Source organism: Myiozetetes cayanensis, unplaced genomic scaffold (genome assembly GCF_022539395.1).
Source record: "Myiozetetes cayanensis isolate MyiCay16 unplaced genomic scaffold, myiCay2020 scf6-25, whole genome shotgun sequence".
NCBI classification, from domain to species: Eukaryota; Metazoa; Chordata; class Aves; order Passeriformes; family Tyrannidae; genus Myiozetetes; species Myiozetetes cayanensis.
Window position 1 is genome coordinate 33,988,987 of NW_026087853.1, and position 17,516 is coordinate 34,006,502.

General features: G+C 40.6%; 1 protein-coding gene across 3 annotated transcripts in view; it reads left to right on the forward strand.

Annotated features, from left to right (window-relative positions):
• Nucleotides 1–8,153: 8,153 nt before the first annotated feature.
• Nucleotides 8,154–17,516, forward strand: part of SIPA1L1 (signal induced proliferation associated 1 like 1) — a 213,278-nt gene continuing 203,915 nt past the window's right edge. For 2 of the 3 annotated variants that reach the window (XM_050336204.1, XM_050336202.1), the window contains exon 1: nucleotides 8,155–8,309. The gene's annotated coding sequence lies outside the window, so the exon portion shown is untranslated. Of the gene's footprint in view, nucleotides 8,310–17,516 lie in introns of all 3 variants that reach the window. The other variant, XM_050336206.1, reaches the window with a different exon arrangement.

Consider the following 17,516-nt stretch of genomic DNA (forward strand, 5'->3'; position numbering starts at 1 on the left):
AATAAATCTTTATTGGTGCACTTGCGTTACTGAAAACTAATCCATCATGCTTACAGCCTCATTGATTTACTTTAAATAACTCTTTAGTTTCTGCAATTATACTGGCTACAGGTGTAGGTTGGTATTGGTGTTATTACAACATAACTAGTTAATAAAAAGCTTGCAACACATATTTGTAACTTCATAGCATGTTGAAGAGTTTTATGGTAAAGAAGTTCTACAGCAAAAGACAAAACTGCAATTCTCCCTCTTTCATGGATTTCACAGGAAATATAAACTACAAAAACATATACCTGGCACTTTTCCTTTACGGGTCCCTGCCTTGTCCTTTAAAGACTACTTCAGTTTCCTACTTAAGTTGAATTCCAATCGCAGTTGTAGGTTGAATGGCAGTTGCAGTTCTAACATGCTCCTTTTTCAGTGCAAAAGCTCTGGAAGATGAATTCAGAGCTTCTGAAACCTGATGTAGACACAGGATCAGAAGATGATGGTGGATACTGAGTTTTGGATGGCACAAAGTGATCTTATTTATCAGACTAATTTATCAGTCTCTTACAAGTACCCTCCAAATCCTGCAACAAGATTTTCAGGCCCTGTGGAGGCAGAAAGGCCAACCAGAACTTAAAGATAAAAGGATGGTGGCTGGAGCAGTCACATGCTCTATGGAAACCAGATTGGATACCAGAGGAGAGGAAATTCTGATTTCCACACTTTCCCCCCTCACTCAAGTCTTTCTTTAGACAGAATGGACACAAGATGGGATGGAAAGGACTTTTCCAGTAGAAAAGGTAGAATTCAAACCTGAGATCGATAGAAAAATCTGTTGACCCAGAGTGAGCCATGTAGAACTGAATAACCAAAACAGAAGTAGCAGCTACTCTGCATAACTGGCTTCACTGTCTTAATGTGCTCTGTGAGTATAAATATACTTTCATAATATGCATAGTAATTATAGGTGGCTTAGCTCTTTCAATAGTTTGCAAAATAATTTCATGTTTTAGCCATGCTCCAGAATCTTTTTGTCAGTTTTTGGATTTCAAAAAGCACAAAGTGTTTTTTCCATCTTCTTCCTGATATATGAAATCCTCAGACAAACAACAGAATGACTAACACCCTTTGCTATGGAAAGAATGAAACTGAGTATTCAGAGTTCCAAATGCAGAATAAACAAACTGATACAACAATTTCCCTCTCTCTATCTAATATGGTGATCTTAGTTTGTTTCAACATCAATACAGAAATCCTCAGACAGAACAGTTTTCCAAATAAATAATCTCTTTAAATGTCATATTAGAAGAAGCAACTTACTCTGCTGAAAAGTCGAAGCCACTGATACCACAATATTATCCTCTCATGGTAACAGTACCATCTCTTTCTCTGCAAAGTAATTGTTTCTTCCATAATAATTTAAGCCATGGAAGCCTGCAACTGCAATTTGTGATTCTAAGAGAATATTTCCCAGCACTCTCGGTGATTGGCAGCTTTGTAAAAAGCGATAGCTAGCCCAACTATCCATCAAACAAATGAGTGGTAAGTCATTTGGAATTTCTCCCAATGTTATTCAGTTTTCTGTAGAATTTAATTCTGTTGTGTGTAGGAGAGGTTTCCCAAAGGTTAATAACTGTGTCATTTTATATTTTGCTCAGAAAACTGAGAGCTAGAAAACCATATTTCAGACTAATTGCGTATAAAATACTTTAGAAAATAGTCACCTTGAATTATGGACATACAAAAATGAAATGTATCTGAAGGATTTTATTTTATATTTTCTTCAGAATGAATCATTCAAGTTCATTTAAGAATGCTGCTCAAACTTTCTAGACATTTCTAAGAATACTGTTTTTTGTTTTCCTCTCCTTTTAAATGAATCTACTAGTAATGTCCAAGATAAGGCGAGGAGATTCCTCCATTCCTTAGTATTCAGAGCCCAGAACCCTTTGCTGAAGATAAATGCTTATCACAAGTAGCGATGAGAGGTCACTCTTTCATTTTGAGATGTTGCCAGCAGAAGGGGTGCTGCTCTTTTTTGCCTAGATTAAACTTACCCTGAATACAACACTTGGGTTATGTTTCTCTCTGGATCATATCAATCTCCTGCTACAAGTTCCACTTCCCAGGCACATGTCGTAAGCATTGCCGTTGTGAGCTGTTCTTGGTGGGAATGTTCTCCATGGTTGCTGCTGAAATTTTGCCATTTCCCAGAAAGGAAGACAGGATTTTTGGTGCCAGAGCATAAAAGTCAGTCCTTGGACTGACAGTTTTTGGACTTTACACAACTAACAGCCAGAATGTGCTTTTCATAAAACATAGAAACAACCCTTGGGGCAAGAACCAAAACACATTTCTTCCTTCCAGCTCACTTGTCTTAAACTTTACACTTATTTGCAGGATACAATGGACCTCCTTCTCTACAAGGTGCTCAGAAAAGCTGTGAAGAGATGCCAATTTAAATATTACATTTGAACTCAATGTATGAGTCCCATCAGTGAAGAACAATCCCCCAGAAGCACAGAGAAGGAAGACTCAAGGGAGTTAGGCAGCCAAAAAAGAAAGAGTTGGGCAGAGTTCAGTAGTAAAAGGTAAAAGGTCAGCTGAGCTGAAATTGTGTCCTTTCCACCCCTACCATGCTCTCTTCTAGTTTTGTCTTTAAGTCTAGTCCTTGAACAAAACCAATATGTTTGTATCTTTTATTCTAAAGTTCAACAAACACTTCTATCCAGAGCAAGCTGATGCTGCCGTTGAGCAAAGGAATCCTACCTACCTGCCCTCTTGTCTGTCCGTTTCTGTATCATGTCCTATCTTGTATCAAGCATTTATGAGGCCACACTTGAAACTGGATCAGGAAAGTGATCTGGCTGAAAGCTAGTAGTTATTTTTTCTGCTGGGTTAGTTTCTAGCTGGAGCAGTCCTCTGAGTTAGTTGACTGTAGAGTCACAAGAACATCTATGCAGCACAAAGGTTGGGGTTGCACATGGGCAGGAACAGGCAGCCGGGGGGGAGAGGGAGCAGACTGTGGAGTAAACTTCCTTTAGAAGTGCCTGTGCATGCCATCTTGTAGTGTTGCTTAAGCCTTACTTCATCAGGGTGGCTGGGGTTTGATTTGCAGGAGTATTCACAGTTACGAGTGAATTCCAGGGGAGATGTGCTTCCTGGAAAAGAAGAGCTGTCCCTTGCTAACCACACTGGAAAAGCAAATGCTAGCTCTTCAACCTATAAAATGGGGATAACAATATCACCTTACAAGAAAGGGGTAAAAATGCATTTATTGCTGTTTGTGAAACATTCTGTTCTGATGAATGCTCCAGATCAACCTAGTTGGCAATGCATCTGCCTGTTTTCAGAGCTAGTGAATACAGTGTGCAGAAAGGAAGGTGTGGAGCTGTGCTCTGATTCTCCAGGCTTCAGAGAAGCTGAGGAGAAAGTTATATAATCATGTAATTGCAATTTATATTATAGACTATGTACGCCAAAGAAATCTGAAATAAAGGTATAAGCAGGTAGCATTTGGGATGTTACTTTTGAGTATTTGAATTTTCGTCTCTAATCTTTTAATGCATGGGAAGGGATTTTTTATTAAATACAGTATACAATGGAATTCTGCTTATGTTGTTTTTAAATACATGAACAGTATGATTTGATGGCTGACATTGCACCACATCACTTGCAAATTTGTAACAAAAGAACCCACTCTCCACAAACGCCCCTTTTGCATTACCTTCTTGTTAGGCAAGGAAGATTTCTAATTTTCCTTCTCTTTTCTTGCATTTTTTCCTAAGCCTGTAGTACTATGACTACTTGACACACTATGCTGAATTAGCGTACATTAGTCTAACCAGCTATGGTCTTGCTCCAGGTACTGAATTAAAACCAAAAGGTAACACCAAAATAATATTCTTAAGTATTCTGATGTGCGTCCAAATAAAATGTGGGGGTTTTTTTGCATTAGCCAAGGTTATTAACTGTGCCTTTGCTATTGAAAAGCTTTCTTGGTTCATAAAATTAATGTCTATGTACATTGGTGCCTCTATAAATGCAGACTTGAGACATGTTCTGAACGTGTGTTTTGCAGTTCTTTTCTGAGGATTATAGAGCTGTCTAGGTACTAAGTGGCTCACATTAATACGTTTTCTGGGCTTCTTTTCTCTATTCCAGTGGTTTGGCAGTCCATCAAAATGCATAAGAATAATGCAGATCCTTGCAAATTGTGAGAAAGAGCCTGTTGACTGCGAAGCAGGACAGACAGGCTTGGCAGGAGGAAACTGCAGTGTGGATGAGTGCCTCTGTAAGCCCATGTACAGCTGAGAGTCACAATCCTGGCCCGTCAGACTTGACACTGATCATTTCATTTTGTACTTCCTACTTGACAATCCCTTTTTACCAGCCTTCAGGGTCATCTGCACACTTTTCTCCATGTTGCTGCTTTGTTGAAAATGCTCCTGCGTACTTTCTTTTTTTTCAAATCCTTTTTGATAGAAATCCCTCAATATTTCTGCTAAGTTAAATATACCAAAGTCTGAAACATTTCCTTGCATTTATCAAAAAATACATTTTTTCCACTTCTAACTAATGTGTATTTCTCATGTTGAGTTTTAATGACTTCAAATACTTTTATGCCCTATTACTAATTACCCATGCCAATTAAATGAAACAGATTTACTTCAGGATGAATTCTTATAAGCTGCAGAGAGGGTTTAAAATGCCTCTGAAGTCCTTTAGAGAGTTGAAATGACCTTGTGAGTTGCACAGAATTATGACTGGTGAAGCTGGGGAGTGTATATACCTACTTCATGTCAGAAAAGGTCTGTTGGTGAATGAAAAAAGAACACAGAAGTTATAATTCACAAGATGCTGCATTTTCTGCCCAAGCTGGCTAAAGAAGTTGCCTCTTGTTTCTGCCCCCTATGCCCCAAAGCAAAACTTTTGTTATGGCAGTGTAACTGTTTATGGGTTATAAACTGCATCACTGAAGCGATCCATATGAAAGACAGTCCTCTAATCCCCAGGCCAGTAATTCTAGAGAACACTCTAAAGCCCTAAAGCCTTCCCCACATATACAGACTTCCTGAGAACATGAATGAGAATATGGACATTTTCCATATCCTGAAACTCGCTGATCTTGGGCTCTATCAAATCATCACTGTGCAAATTACTTAATCTACTTTTCTGGTGAGTTGTATATCTAAATCGTAATGCTTCTTGGAAGGGTGTGCTGGATACAAATTTTCACATGCTCACTGCTCATCAGTGAATCAATTCCACACTCAGTTTCAGGGTAGTTCAGGTTCTTAGCCACATTTTCCCTGTGCTTCCAATAGTTCCAGTCAGATCTACTCAGACACAGTCCCACTATCTATCCTTTCGTAAAACCAGACCTTCAGAGAGCAACATAAATGCTAATTAATTTACATTCACCTTGCTCTTCTGAGGTAAATAACTGTATCATTTTCCTTTTCTGTTTAAAGGAGAATATTAAAACAGAAATGAAGTGACTTGCCTATGGCAACATAGCAAATTAGTGGCAAAAGAAGGGTTGGCATTCAGAAATTCTTGGGGTTCCTGAGGCTTGTCTACACAGGGAAACCAACTGTGCATGAAGGCGTTCTGTAACAGCTACTTAAACAAATGCCGATGTGTGAGTGCTCTGTGGAAGGGAGGAGAGTCCTTTTGTTCTGGAATTAGTTGTGCACTATTGAGGCAAGATAACTATTCTGGAATAAACCCCCTCTTACCTCTCTTATTCTAGATCAGCTGTTCTGATGACTTCCTTATATAGAAGAGGTAAACTCTGAATTCTCCTTCTGGCCCTGCTTCAAACCCAACTAATAATTGCTTAATTACAAAGACACAGAAATGTTTGTACTTGCACAAAAAGAAAATAAATGAGTCCTGGATATTCTGACACCTGTAAGAACACATATTTTTCCCAAGTGCTGTTGCACTCCTAAACACAGCTCTAGACATCACTCATAGGGAGAATGTAGTGAGATCAGCATCTCACACCAGCAACCCTCACACTGGGACCCCTGCACTACCAGATGTTGACCTCTCAGACCTGGGATTCAGGGAGAGATTACAGGGGCCTGGGAGCAGGAGCCAGCTCCGGGCTGAACTGCAGCCAAGGGTGTGTGCCTTCACTGCGGTCTCATCTCAAATAGCTCGTAGGCTGGGCTGGTGCTTGATGTCAGAGACTCTCCCTTCCTATGCGACCCTTCTGAATACCTTCCTCATCTTAAGATCAGACACATCAGCAGTGTGTGAAGGAAGATCACAGAAACAGTTTGGGAATGTGCTTGCCTCATTAACCTCATAAAAGAACTTGCAAGCCTTACTATCTAATTTCCTCTGATGAAGGCAAATTCAGTAATTGCATACCACAGTTCCTGATACTGCAGTCACATCCAGTGCTGTTATGTGTATGTATCTGAGGACTGTGAGCCTCTTTGGACTTGCCTTTGTAAGAGTGGGGCTACAGCTGCCAATAAAAAACTTTTAAGTAAAAACCACTGAGCTTTGTAGGTGGGTGATATAAGATAAATATATTTAAATTACTGAAAATGTTTCTGTTTGTTTTCCTTGTTTGTCAGTTCTGGTTTTTGTTACGTGCTGGAGCACCACTGGGATCAGTTCTTTGTCCATCCGTAACATTTATTCTTTTCATGAAAATGAGACTGGGAGTGCTTTTCTGATCCCTTAACACCTGCAGGAGTCGTGACTTCAAGTTGGAAAACCGTAAGAGAGTGATTGCTCTCTGGATATCCAGGTATTTTTACGGTAGTAAACATGGTGGTATTTAAACATCAGTTCTGACTCTTCAGAAGGCATTAGGCCACTTGGAGCTGTATGTAAGTTCTGTTGGTCTTTGCTGTCCCAATGTTCCCAGAAAGTGTATGGGGAGTGAAGCTACCATCTCTGTGGCAGAGCAGCTGCTCAGCACAGCTTGGCTGTTCTAGCTATCACCGTGCTGCACATTGCTGGAACACTGCCAGCCCAAATCAGAGGTGTTTTCTGGAGTGTCCTTATTTCAGGGAAAGCTTCAGTCACAGTGGTTTAACTGAGATTGGCAATGTCCTGTCAAGCCAAGGACAGTAACAGCCACTAGCAGAGTATCCAAAATGGGTTACCCAAAGCTAGTTTTGTTCAAAATTTTGGCCATTTGAAAACAGAGCAATGTTCATGCAGAACAAGGGGTGATGTTGATGTATGCTAATTTTTAAATTGTTGTTAATTTGTTATCTGTGGTGGATATCTAGAGAGAGAATCCATTTTAATTTGATTGTCAGCAAAAGATCTCTGGATATACTATCCGGTACCGGAAGGTTTTGACTTTGGGGCAGCAGCTGCAGCGACCTCCTCCCTAGAGGCCTCCAGTAGGATGGAAAGCGCTGCAAAGATCAAACCGGGAAGAAGTCAATCCAATCGGAGGGAGCCGGGATAGGGCCTGCGCCGCCCGCCGGGCCCGGCGCTTGGCTGTTGCCATGGGAACGCCGCCGGCGCGCGGGCGGGCGGTGGGGCGGCCCCTCTCGCGAGAGCGGCGGCGGGCGGAGCGCGGCGGGGTGAGCTCATCCCGGGCGGCGCGGGCGGGAGCGCCGCGCTCGGCTCAGCCCAGCCCGGCGAGCGGAGCGGAGTCGAGTGGAGCTCAGCCCAGCCGAGCCGAGCCGCCGGCAGCCGTCGCCGCAACTTTGTTGGGTGAGTTGCGAGCGGCAGCGCCGAGCCGGGACGGGCTGAGCGCCGCGCCCTCTCCTTCCTCCCTCGGAGCCGGGCGTGGGGAGCCGCCGTGCCGCTGGCCGAGGGGTGTGCGGGCGGCTGGGTGGGTGTGCGAAGGGGGGAGCGGCCCCCAGCCCCGGGGCTGCGCCGCCCCCAGCCCGACAGCCCGGGGTTAGCGGGGACGAGGGCAAGGGGGCCCGGGCGAAAGTGGCCCGCAGAGCTCCCTCCCGCCGCAGCGCCCGGAGCCGGGTGGGGGGCGCCCGCTCCGTGCGCCCCCGGGGCGGCGGGAGCCCGCAGTGCCGGCAGCCCCGGGGCCGGTCGGGCGCGGGTCCCCCCGCAGCGAGCCGTGCCGGGTGCTGTATTCCGGATTTGTGTCTCTTTCCCCGCAGGAGAGGCAGCGTGGAGCGGGAGCTGCGCGGCCGGAGGCGGCGGTGAGCGGCGGCGGCCCGGCCCGCTCCGCTCCGCGGCTCCCGCGCCGCCCGTCCCTGCGGAGGCGGCCGCGCCGAGCGCGCCCTGCGGCGGGGGACGCGCTCCCCCGCGGCCCCGAGCGGCACACGCCGCTCGCCCCCGCCGCTCGGGAGATAACTTGGCTCTTGTTCGCCGCTGTAAGTTGCACTTCAGTATTTCCCCCCCCCTTCTTTACTTTTTATAGCCAGCGAGGGGGTAGTGGGGCTGGTTTTGTTCTGAGCTGATGCTGAGAACGCAATAATGATAACAATTATGTGGTTTGGAGGCAGTGCCAGTGGGGATGTTCTGAATGCTCAGCTCACGAGAGGGGGTTGGAGGAACAAAACGTTTGCGGATGGTTGATTTCTTTACTGGGAACCTGGAAAAGTGGGAAAACAGGGAATGCCTTAAACTGGATCTTATGGGGAGGGAGAAAGAGGTGGAGAAGCAAGGAAAGGTAGATGAGAAGGCATTAACCGTCCTAAGCTGAGTTTTTTTGCTCTTTTCTGGTTTTATTCATTGCATGAAGTCCTGATGTTAACGTTCTCATGCTATATTTAAAAATATCTGTATTATTTGCACTGGATAGCTCTGATGCAGCTTCACTTCATTTAATGAGGAATGCATTCATTCATGTCTGGTAAAGCAGTGATACAAAATGGGAATTGCTCAACTTAATGAAGATCTCCTTGTATAACCTTGGCCACAACATCTGTATATTTTAAATCAAGGGGGCACATTTTACCAGTAGAATAATATAGAGGCATTTTTTTGATAATACTGTTTACCGGATTGCATTTAAAAATTTTGCCTACAAAATCGCTTTAAAAAATTTTAGCGATGCTGCTTTAATGAACCCGTTACTGCATGCTGAATGAAGTGCATTTGTGAGCTCGGAGCCTTAGTTGTTAATACAATGCAAATTTGTCTTCAGAGTAAAGGTGTCAGATTTCATTAGGTTCCAGATCTGTATGGATGAACCAAGATTGGTGTTTTCTTTAGAAAGCAGCCCTTTCATGATGGAATTTCGATTTAGTGGCTTTTTTTTTTCCCTCCTTGCTAGCTATGGGAATTAAGCATTTGTTTAATTTAAGGCATAAACCAGCTTTGTAAAAGGGAAAAACAATCTTTTACTGTAAGTACTAACTGGGCACTAATCTTGTTTTCTTTAGTGGAGAGTGTGGTTATTATTTATTTGGAATGCATTACTGGCTACACTCCATTCCCCTTCAGCTGGAGTGGTGGGAGAGACATGTGAAAGTATTAAGGTAGAAGTTTGTGGCAGTTGTAATCGCAGAGAGAGATCTGTAAATTGTGTTTCAGTGTCAAGGCTTTTATGCCTTAGGCCATCAGATGCCATACCAGTTATTAATGCAGAAACAGTGTGGGAACTTCAGAATAATTTTTTCATGGTTTCAAAAAAACAACCCCATATGTTCTATTTAGGTAAAGCTAAAGAGAAAATTTTCACGATTGAATGTTTTATATATGTACTGTGTCTCCTTTTTATTGATAGGTAACTAGGGATGGAAGATTTTTTTTCACCATTTTAACAATGTTTATTTATGGACAGTTGATTAAAGGATGTGCACTTAGTTGCTCAACGCTGTATTAAGAAGGTATTACTGATGTTAATAAAATGCTTAGTTTCAACATTGCTACTTGGGATAGGCATACTTAGCTCTCAGTTGTGGTTCATGGAGCCTCTTAGATCGTGAAGTCAGAAGCGAAGTGGAACGTCAGCTCTGACTGTTTTAGGGCTGCAAAACCTTGATGAAAAAGGCTAGCAGGTGTAGAGGTAGGCAGTGACACAGAACTGTGAAAGGGTGGAGCTGCAGCCAGGAGCGAAGACTTAATATGGGGACATGTAATACATAGTCTGTTTTTTCTGTAATAAAACGTATGGTCATTGTTTCACCTGTGCATCGTCTAAGTTTGAAGAGCTTTTTCCCTGTCTCATGTTTGCCTGAAATATTATTTTAAGGTTTGGGATTAACTTTTGGATAGCTGCTGTTTTAAAAAATATGTCCAAATGTGGCCTTTTCCCCCTCCCACAGGTGTTGAAGGAGGTTTTTTTTCATCATTCTGAAAAGCATTCTGCTGCCACTTTGGGAGTGTTTTGTTCTTATGTAGCTCTTACTGTCCTCTCAGTTTTGTCAATCTGTCTCAAGTATTTCCTTTAAAATGTCTGTTCCAGAATTACTAGTTTTATTACTATGATGGCATTTTTTTAATAAATAGGAGAACAAAACTTCAGAATATTCCTACCAGTTACTTTGAATTTCAGTAAGGTTGTGTTTAAAGAGGATGATTTTGGAAATACATTGGGCAAATGCAAGGTAGGCTAGTAAGAGAAGGGGCTGAGGCCCAGCTGAATTTCTTTTCTATTCCTCTGTTTTTCCCAGAGCATGTCTATTGTAGAGAAGAAAAAGGAATAGTCTTCTCCATATCAGTAGTTTAATCCCTTCAGCAAGGGGGTTGCTGCAAGGTATTTAGTTCTTGCTGCTACTGGTTAGAAATCCTGGATGCCCTACTGGGGTAGAGAAGCAGAGCTGCTGCCTTTCAAATTTCAGTCACACAAGTTGGTTTTCCTCATGCTGACGTTCTCAGAAGTTGAAATTTATTCTCATTGACCCTCAGTGTTGGCTAGTTGGCAAATAGTTTTATCTGTCATTTCTTTGGCTTTCTTGGCTTTAGGCAGATTCTTTTTATTTCTCAGCAGCTCTCTAATTTAAATATTTAAAAAGTCAGTAAGACATGATTTAATTATCTTAATATCTTTTAATATCTTTGCTTTGTTTACTTCGTTATCCATATTTTAGATTTTTATTTTATTCATTTATTCTGAAAGCCATGTGTTTAACTTGTTAATAAGTTTTGACAGAAATACAGCAGTACTAAGTGCACTTATTTCTTTTATCAGTGTAAATACATGTATTTTAGAAACTGTTGGGTGAGGCTTTTGTTGATTTGGCATGTAAAATTAATCATGTTCCATAGCTTTCTGTGAGCAAAAAAAAAAGTTATATTGTTTTGTTTTATGTTTCCAGGGAGATTTGACTTCAGTGACTTGCAATTTAGAGGGATATACTTGACATCAACTTTTAAGTAGTCTAAGATGGATATTTTACTGAGTTCAGTTTAATGTTTGAATGGGGATTTTCAGGCTGAAGGTTTATAAAGTGGGATTTGATGGCTCTGTGAGACTTGAGGTGTTCTCTAATGAGGGGCAATCAGTGTTTTTTGGGTGTACATGACCATTGGTGATGCTGAGTGAAATAATTTTGTGCATTTGACTTCTTTTGATTTTTAGTTCCTATGCAGCACAAGACTAACGGTGTCTGTAGCAGTGTCAGTGTTAGCTTTGGTAGTAGTTTTGCATTCTGAACTTTAGGAAACCTTTTAGGAGTTGCAGAGACTAGAACTGCTTGGATTTTTAACTGTCTTTGAACATGAATCAGCAGATAAACTGTTTTTAGATGTCTGTCTTTGCATATGTAAATCTAAATTATGTCATTGTCTCAGTCTCTTTAATTTTGAATTCTGTGGCACCAGTTTGCTGGGTGAGTTATTTGATTTAGATTCTGCCACATGTCTTTTTATGTTAAGTGAGACTAAGCATTTACAAGTCTTTGTTTTCATTATGGAAGCATGTTTTAAAGAGCGCTTATTTTCAGTGCAGCAACAGAACACTTTTCGTAATCTTGGTAGCTGTTGAATTGTGCGATGGCTGACTTAGTGTTTGTCATGGTTGTTTCAAAGGTCTGAGTCTGTAAGTGGATCCTCTCTTGCAAAGCTGTGTCTTCATACTACTTGAGCCCATGTTGGATGCTGGAGTGCAATAGTCCTAGCTCGTGTTTCCTGCACAGTGGATGGATGTCTGTTTTCAAAGAGAGATGAAGTCCCTGAAAAATGCATGACTGTATAGAAAACTTTTCTGAATGCTTATAATACAGAAGGAAGAGTTGTTACTGGGAGTAGCAGTTCATGCTTAGGCCTGAGAGGCGCTTTGAATTTTTTGTGGATGTTTTTTACTTTTGGCTTAGGCTCTGTAGAAAGAGAAGAACACTTTCTTCGGATGGATTTTGGAAATTAGCAGAGTGCTTTTTGAAGACCAGGTTTTACTTCATAAAATTGTATCAAAAGTTAAATAAACTCCTGGCATGTTTTAAAGTTGGACTGTTCTTCATAAATCCTTATGGTTTACCTTCAGTGATAAAAAACCTTTTGGTGGTTTTTGTTTTAATTTTGTTATTTGTTTACCTTTTGAGGTAACATGTTTTTACCTCAAAATACTCATGTAGACCTTGTTACTGCAAAACTGGGAAATATGTTGACTTTGAACTTATGCATTAACATGGACTTTTATCTTGGTGAAAACTTTTTAAGCTAACCCCGAAATACGTCTTATTTTTCCTAACTAGTGATGTTACAGTGGATTAAAAAACCTCAACCAGCCAAAATTGGTGGGAAACAAGTTCTTTTTCTAGGCTACTAGAAAGTATGGGTTAAAAGTTAAGCATAATTTGAAGAAAAGTTGCCTGTTGAGTCTGCTTGTGAGACTTAGTTATGTTTAATATACTTGGCTGGTATTATTTTGGTGAATTTTAGTGCTTACTTTTAGAGTGGGAGACATTGCCAAACATCTTCCTTTGCTGTGTGTCCTACCTTGCTGCCTCTCTCTGTGCAGTGTATGGTGAGGTTCCAGGACGTGCCCAGGGCTGCTTTTGTAGTGTGGCTCTGTTCTCTGCATTTCTGGAGTCATGATGCATTTTACAGCACCATCAGCTAAATCAATTGTCTTCTGACTTTTGAATAAATAATGACAGGCTTATTGTATGCTGATGTGAAATAGGATTAATTCAGAACTTTTTTTGAGAGTGGCAGATAATATCTGTAAAATGATTGCTGTGGTAGCAAAACTTTCTGTATGCTAGTTGTTCACATCAGCAGCTCTGATAAATATCTTGGGTTTTCTTGGTGGTGGTAATACAGACAGCTCTCTCTAAAGAGTTACAGACATTTTTGAGGCATGCATTTGTTGTTTGACCAAAAGTTGCTGTGGTGGTTTAACCCCAGACAGCAACTAATCAACACACAGCTTAGCTTAGAACATTTTTGTTTTTCTTGGAACTTTTTCAAATGATTGCAATTTTATTTTGTATCACCTGTTTTTTATTTGGTGTTATTATAAGCTACTGCTCTTATTTGCTCACTCAGAATTAGTTCACACTATCATATGATGTGTTGGTGCAGATCCATGATGATTGGTGTTTACAGGATAGGTTATTTCCTGCCCTTTTTTTCTTCCTTTTTGTTTCAAAGAGTGCTTCTTTCCTTCATTTGAATGCGAAATTGCTGCTCATATGCATGACTGTCACTTGGCAAATAATTTGACAGAGAAGAAGTGGGTCTATGGCTGAATGTAGGGGTGTCAAGTCTCCCAGACTGACATCTTAGTATTTGGGTAATTTTACTTCAGGCAGAATTTAGTCTGGTCTCCTAAACTAACTGCTAAATGTTCCCAACACAGATGTGTTTTGTCCCCTTGAACCATTATGACCCTTAAGGGTTGGGCCACATTTGGGGAACTTCTGTGGAGAGGTTTTTGTTTCCTCTAGGAGAATTCTAGTTTATGCACACTAAAACAACTATAGAAATTAACAGTTCTGGGGGTGGTTAAGCATTTAATAGCCCCCCCAGTAGTGACTGGTGAATCTCCATCGTTGGAGACTTTTAAAGCTTGATAAGACAAAGCCATGAGCCACTTGGAGCAATGTGGAAGCCATCCCTGTCCAGCAGGAGATTGGGCTCCTGAGTTAAACAGCTATGGGCTCTGCAGGCTGCTAGCTGGTGGTAGCTGGAGGGCTCCTCAAGGGACACTGCTCTTGGAAATGCTATTCTAGGCACAATTTAAACAACTTTTAAAAATGAAGACCATCCCTGTGGCAATTTCTTTTTAAGTAATGTGAAGCACTTTTACTCTGGTGTCCAGCTCGTTTCCCATCTCTTGCAGGGGTAGCAGTACACTGCTGGTGTCAGTTTATCGTGGCTTCCTAGTGCTGGCTCTCAGGTTGCAAACCTGCAACAGGAAACCGTATTTCCTTTATCTGTGGGCACGCAAGAAGGGGGGGACAGCTGGGGTGTGTGACTGCTTATTTATTTTCCTTCAAGAGGCTCATGTAAGCGGAAACATACACATCTTGAAAGTTTGTCTTTTGGCAGGGCCAGAGCATGAATTTGCTCTTGCTGAAGATACTGTGGCAAAGATAAGACTTAATGTTTTTCTTTTTCATATTTCTGAAGTGTAACATAACTTCGTCTGCATGTTTTTACAGAAAAAAAAAGACAATGGGTGATGAAACTGAAACTGCAGGCTTGAACATGTTACTGTTTAAAGATCTCTTTCTGTTTTTGTGGACAATGCTCTTCTCCTTACTTTCTGAACTACCAATCTGATTTTTTAAAAAATTTTAAAAAGCTGAAGTGGTTTTTTTTTGAATATTGTTGCATGTGTCAAATAGAAGACAATACTAGACCCCAACAAATAAATCCTAGAGGGCCTTCCCTGCCTCTGCTAGACGCAGTTGAGATTTCTGCTGTTTCTTTTCAGATTGGAAGGGCTGAAATTGGATTTTATGCATTCAGTTCATGCAGAAGAACTGTATAATTGTGCTGAAGAAAGTTATGGTTTAGCATTCTCGTGCCTTGAAAATAAACATATCTTCATGAATCACGTGATACTGGCACCGATTTTCTACTTTCCAAATGTATTTAACAGCTTTTTGTATGAATCAGAATATAATAGTTCAACAGACTGTACTGGATTGATTATACCCTAGCTGGAATAAACAGTGAAACCTGATGCTTTCCCCAAGCTTTTGCTAAAGCAAACATTTAGAAGTGAGGAAAAAAGGAGATACATATGTAAAAGCTGTTAACATAGTTTGTCCTTTCCTTAGATTTTTTTTTCTTGACTCTTTCCCTTGTTTTTCCCTTCTTTTGCAGTCCTTGAAGAAGGAAGTGTTGACAGAAGGTCAGTTTTAGTTGGTTTTTTTTTTTTTTACTCCCCCTACCCAACTTCTGTATCATCTTGCAGAGTAGTCATCTGACTTGTACTTGACATAACTCTGGAAATTCCCATGATGTCCTGAATCTGGTACTGTTTGTTGCATTGGTGTACACAGGTAGTAGGAGAGTCTTTGCTAGGATCCCTCTGTTAATATAAACAAAAGGAAAATTCTAATATATAGTCTTAAAACATACCATCCATTTGAAATTGAGAAGGCTTTTTTTTTTTTTTTTTAAGTTCTTTGGGTTTTTAGGTCATACCTGTGCAGTGACACGAATGGTTCTGGTAAACTGGAGTATTATCTGCCACAGACACTTCCACTCTGCTATTTGAACTGTGGGATACATACCATGGAATAATTTGAGAACCTTAAGTTCATTCTTGTCTTATTATACAATTACCTTCCACTCTAGGCAAAGCCAGAAGATCTGCAGAGCTTTATAGGATTATCAGGTACTAAAATCATCAGGGCTTCTTTTATTTTAATCCTGTACTATTGTACTTTTATTTTCAGCCAGAAAATTTTTGAGGTTAATTAATATGCTACATAACATTTGAGAACAGAAGATATTACTCTCTCTCCAAACAACAGTATTGGAATTGGCTGTGAGCATGCAACAGTCTACTGGATATTCCAGATTTAGTCACTTGTATATGTAGTGTTGATACAGTAAAGACTTTCAAATTTGTTGGTAATTTAAAGCACATCTCCTGTAAAACAAAGGTGTGATAATAAGCAGTAATTAAATGGTGCGAAGTGTGCTCATCATTGTTATTTTAACAGAAGTTAGTCATTATCTACTGATTGCTGGCATCATTAAATCTAATTTTTTAGTATGTAAGTTGATGCTTACATACCTGAGCAGCTAAACTGAGTTTTTCCATTCTTGCATTGTTGAAGTATCTTTGTTGTTCGTGAATCTTCAGCGTAATGACCTTCCGCAAACTGCCAACAACTTTGTGCCTGCCAAGGACAAGAGGACACATGTTGTGAATGTGCTGTTAAACTAAGAGATGCAATGCATCCATTCTGAAAAGAGAGGCAGGGGGAACAGTCAGTTTCATTCAGGACAATTTTGCAGTTGTGTAGGGCTGGCTACATGAAAAATAATCATATGCGAAGTAAACATTGCTTCTTGTAGAAATACAAAGTGCTCAGAGATAGAAAATGTCTAAAGTGCTGGGTGAGAGGAGAGACCTTTACTGTTCCTTAGTTTTTGTAAACCTGCACTTTGCTTAAAACCAAAAAACACAAAAGCAATTCATAGCACTCACCAAATATTCCTATGATGCAATCATGTAATCTTTCAGTTACAAGTAATAGGAAGAAGTAGTTAGAATTAACAAGGGTCAAGCTTGAAAAAATAATTGGTAAAATGGAGAGCTAGTGGACAGCTTTAAATTAAAGTAATGCTTGGATCACATATTTGTTTGGAACATATTGGAAGGTAGTGTTGTGAACGTTAGGGAAGCCAGAGAGGATAGTAACAATAAAAATTTGTTAGATCGTTGGCTGTTTAGACAAAAATTGGGTTCATATGAGGAAGAATTGTAAGTGATTTTAATGTTGTTTGCCTTAGAGTTGCCAGTGTTTCTAATGTGGAAGACTAAAAGGTTTCTGGCAGAACACTGAGCTTCTATTTGACATGGCTTTAAAGCATCCAGAGTTAGCACGGCTAACACTTTTTGGTAGAGAATAGTACTGAAAAAGCAATTTTTTAAGTTGTGTTTAAATACTGTAGCTGAAAATGTATGAACAAGTGAATCACATCGTGTTTCTGTCCCTTCCTCCCTCCCTCCCTCCCTCCCTCCCTCTTTTTCCGGACTGTTGTAATGTAGAAAAGAAGGGTCCAGAGATGTCTGATTTTTCTGGCTCTAAAAGTGAAAGAACTGAAGATCCGTTTGAATGGAGGTGAGAGAAGAATCAGCACAACTTGATAAAAATGATGCTAAATGCTTAAAATTCTGACTAGTTTCTTAGGTTTAAATCCTGCTTTCCTCCAGACTGCTTAGCTTTTTTCCCAGGTATTGTCAGAAGAAGACAGCTAAATTCTTGCTTAAAACTTAGCTGCAAATTAGAACTTTATTCCTTGTAACAGAGAAGTTACATGAGGATAGTATAAATAGTGTATCTGATTGTGTGTTTTTTTCTTATTCACTGTTTTACATGGGGAAAGAAAAGGACTTACGGAACAGTGCTCTTATTTCAGTAGCATTTTACAAGTTTCAATAAAAACTTGGCTCTGCAGGAGTATGTGGGCGTTGTGCTTGCAGGTAAAAGTAATATAATGTT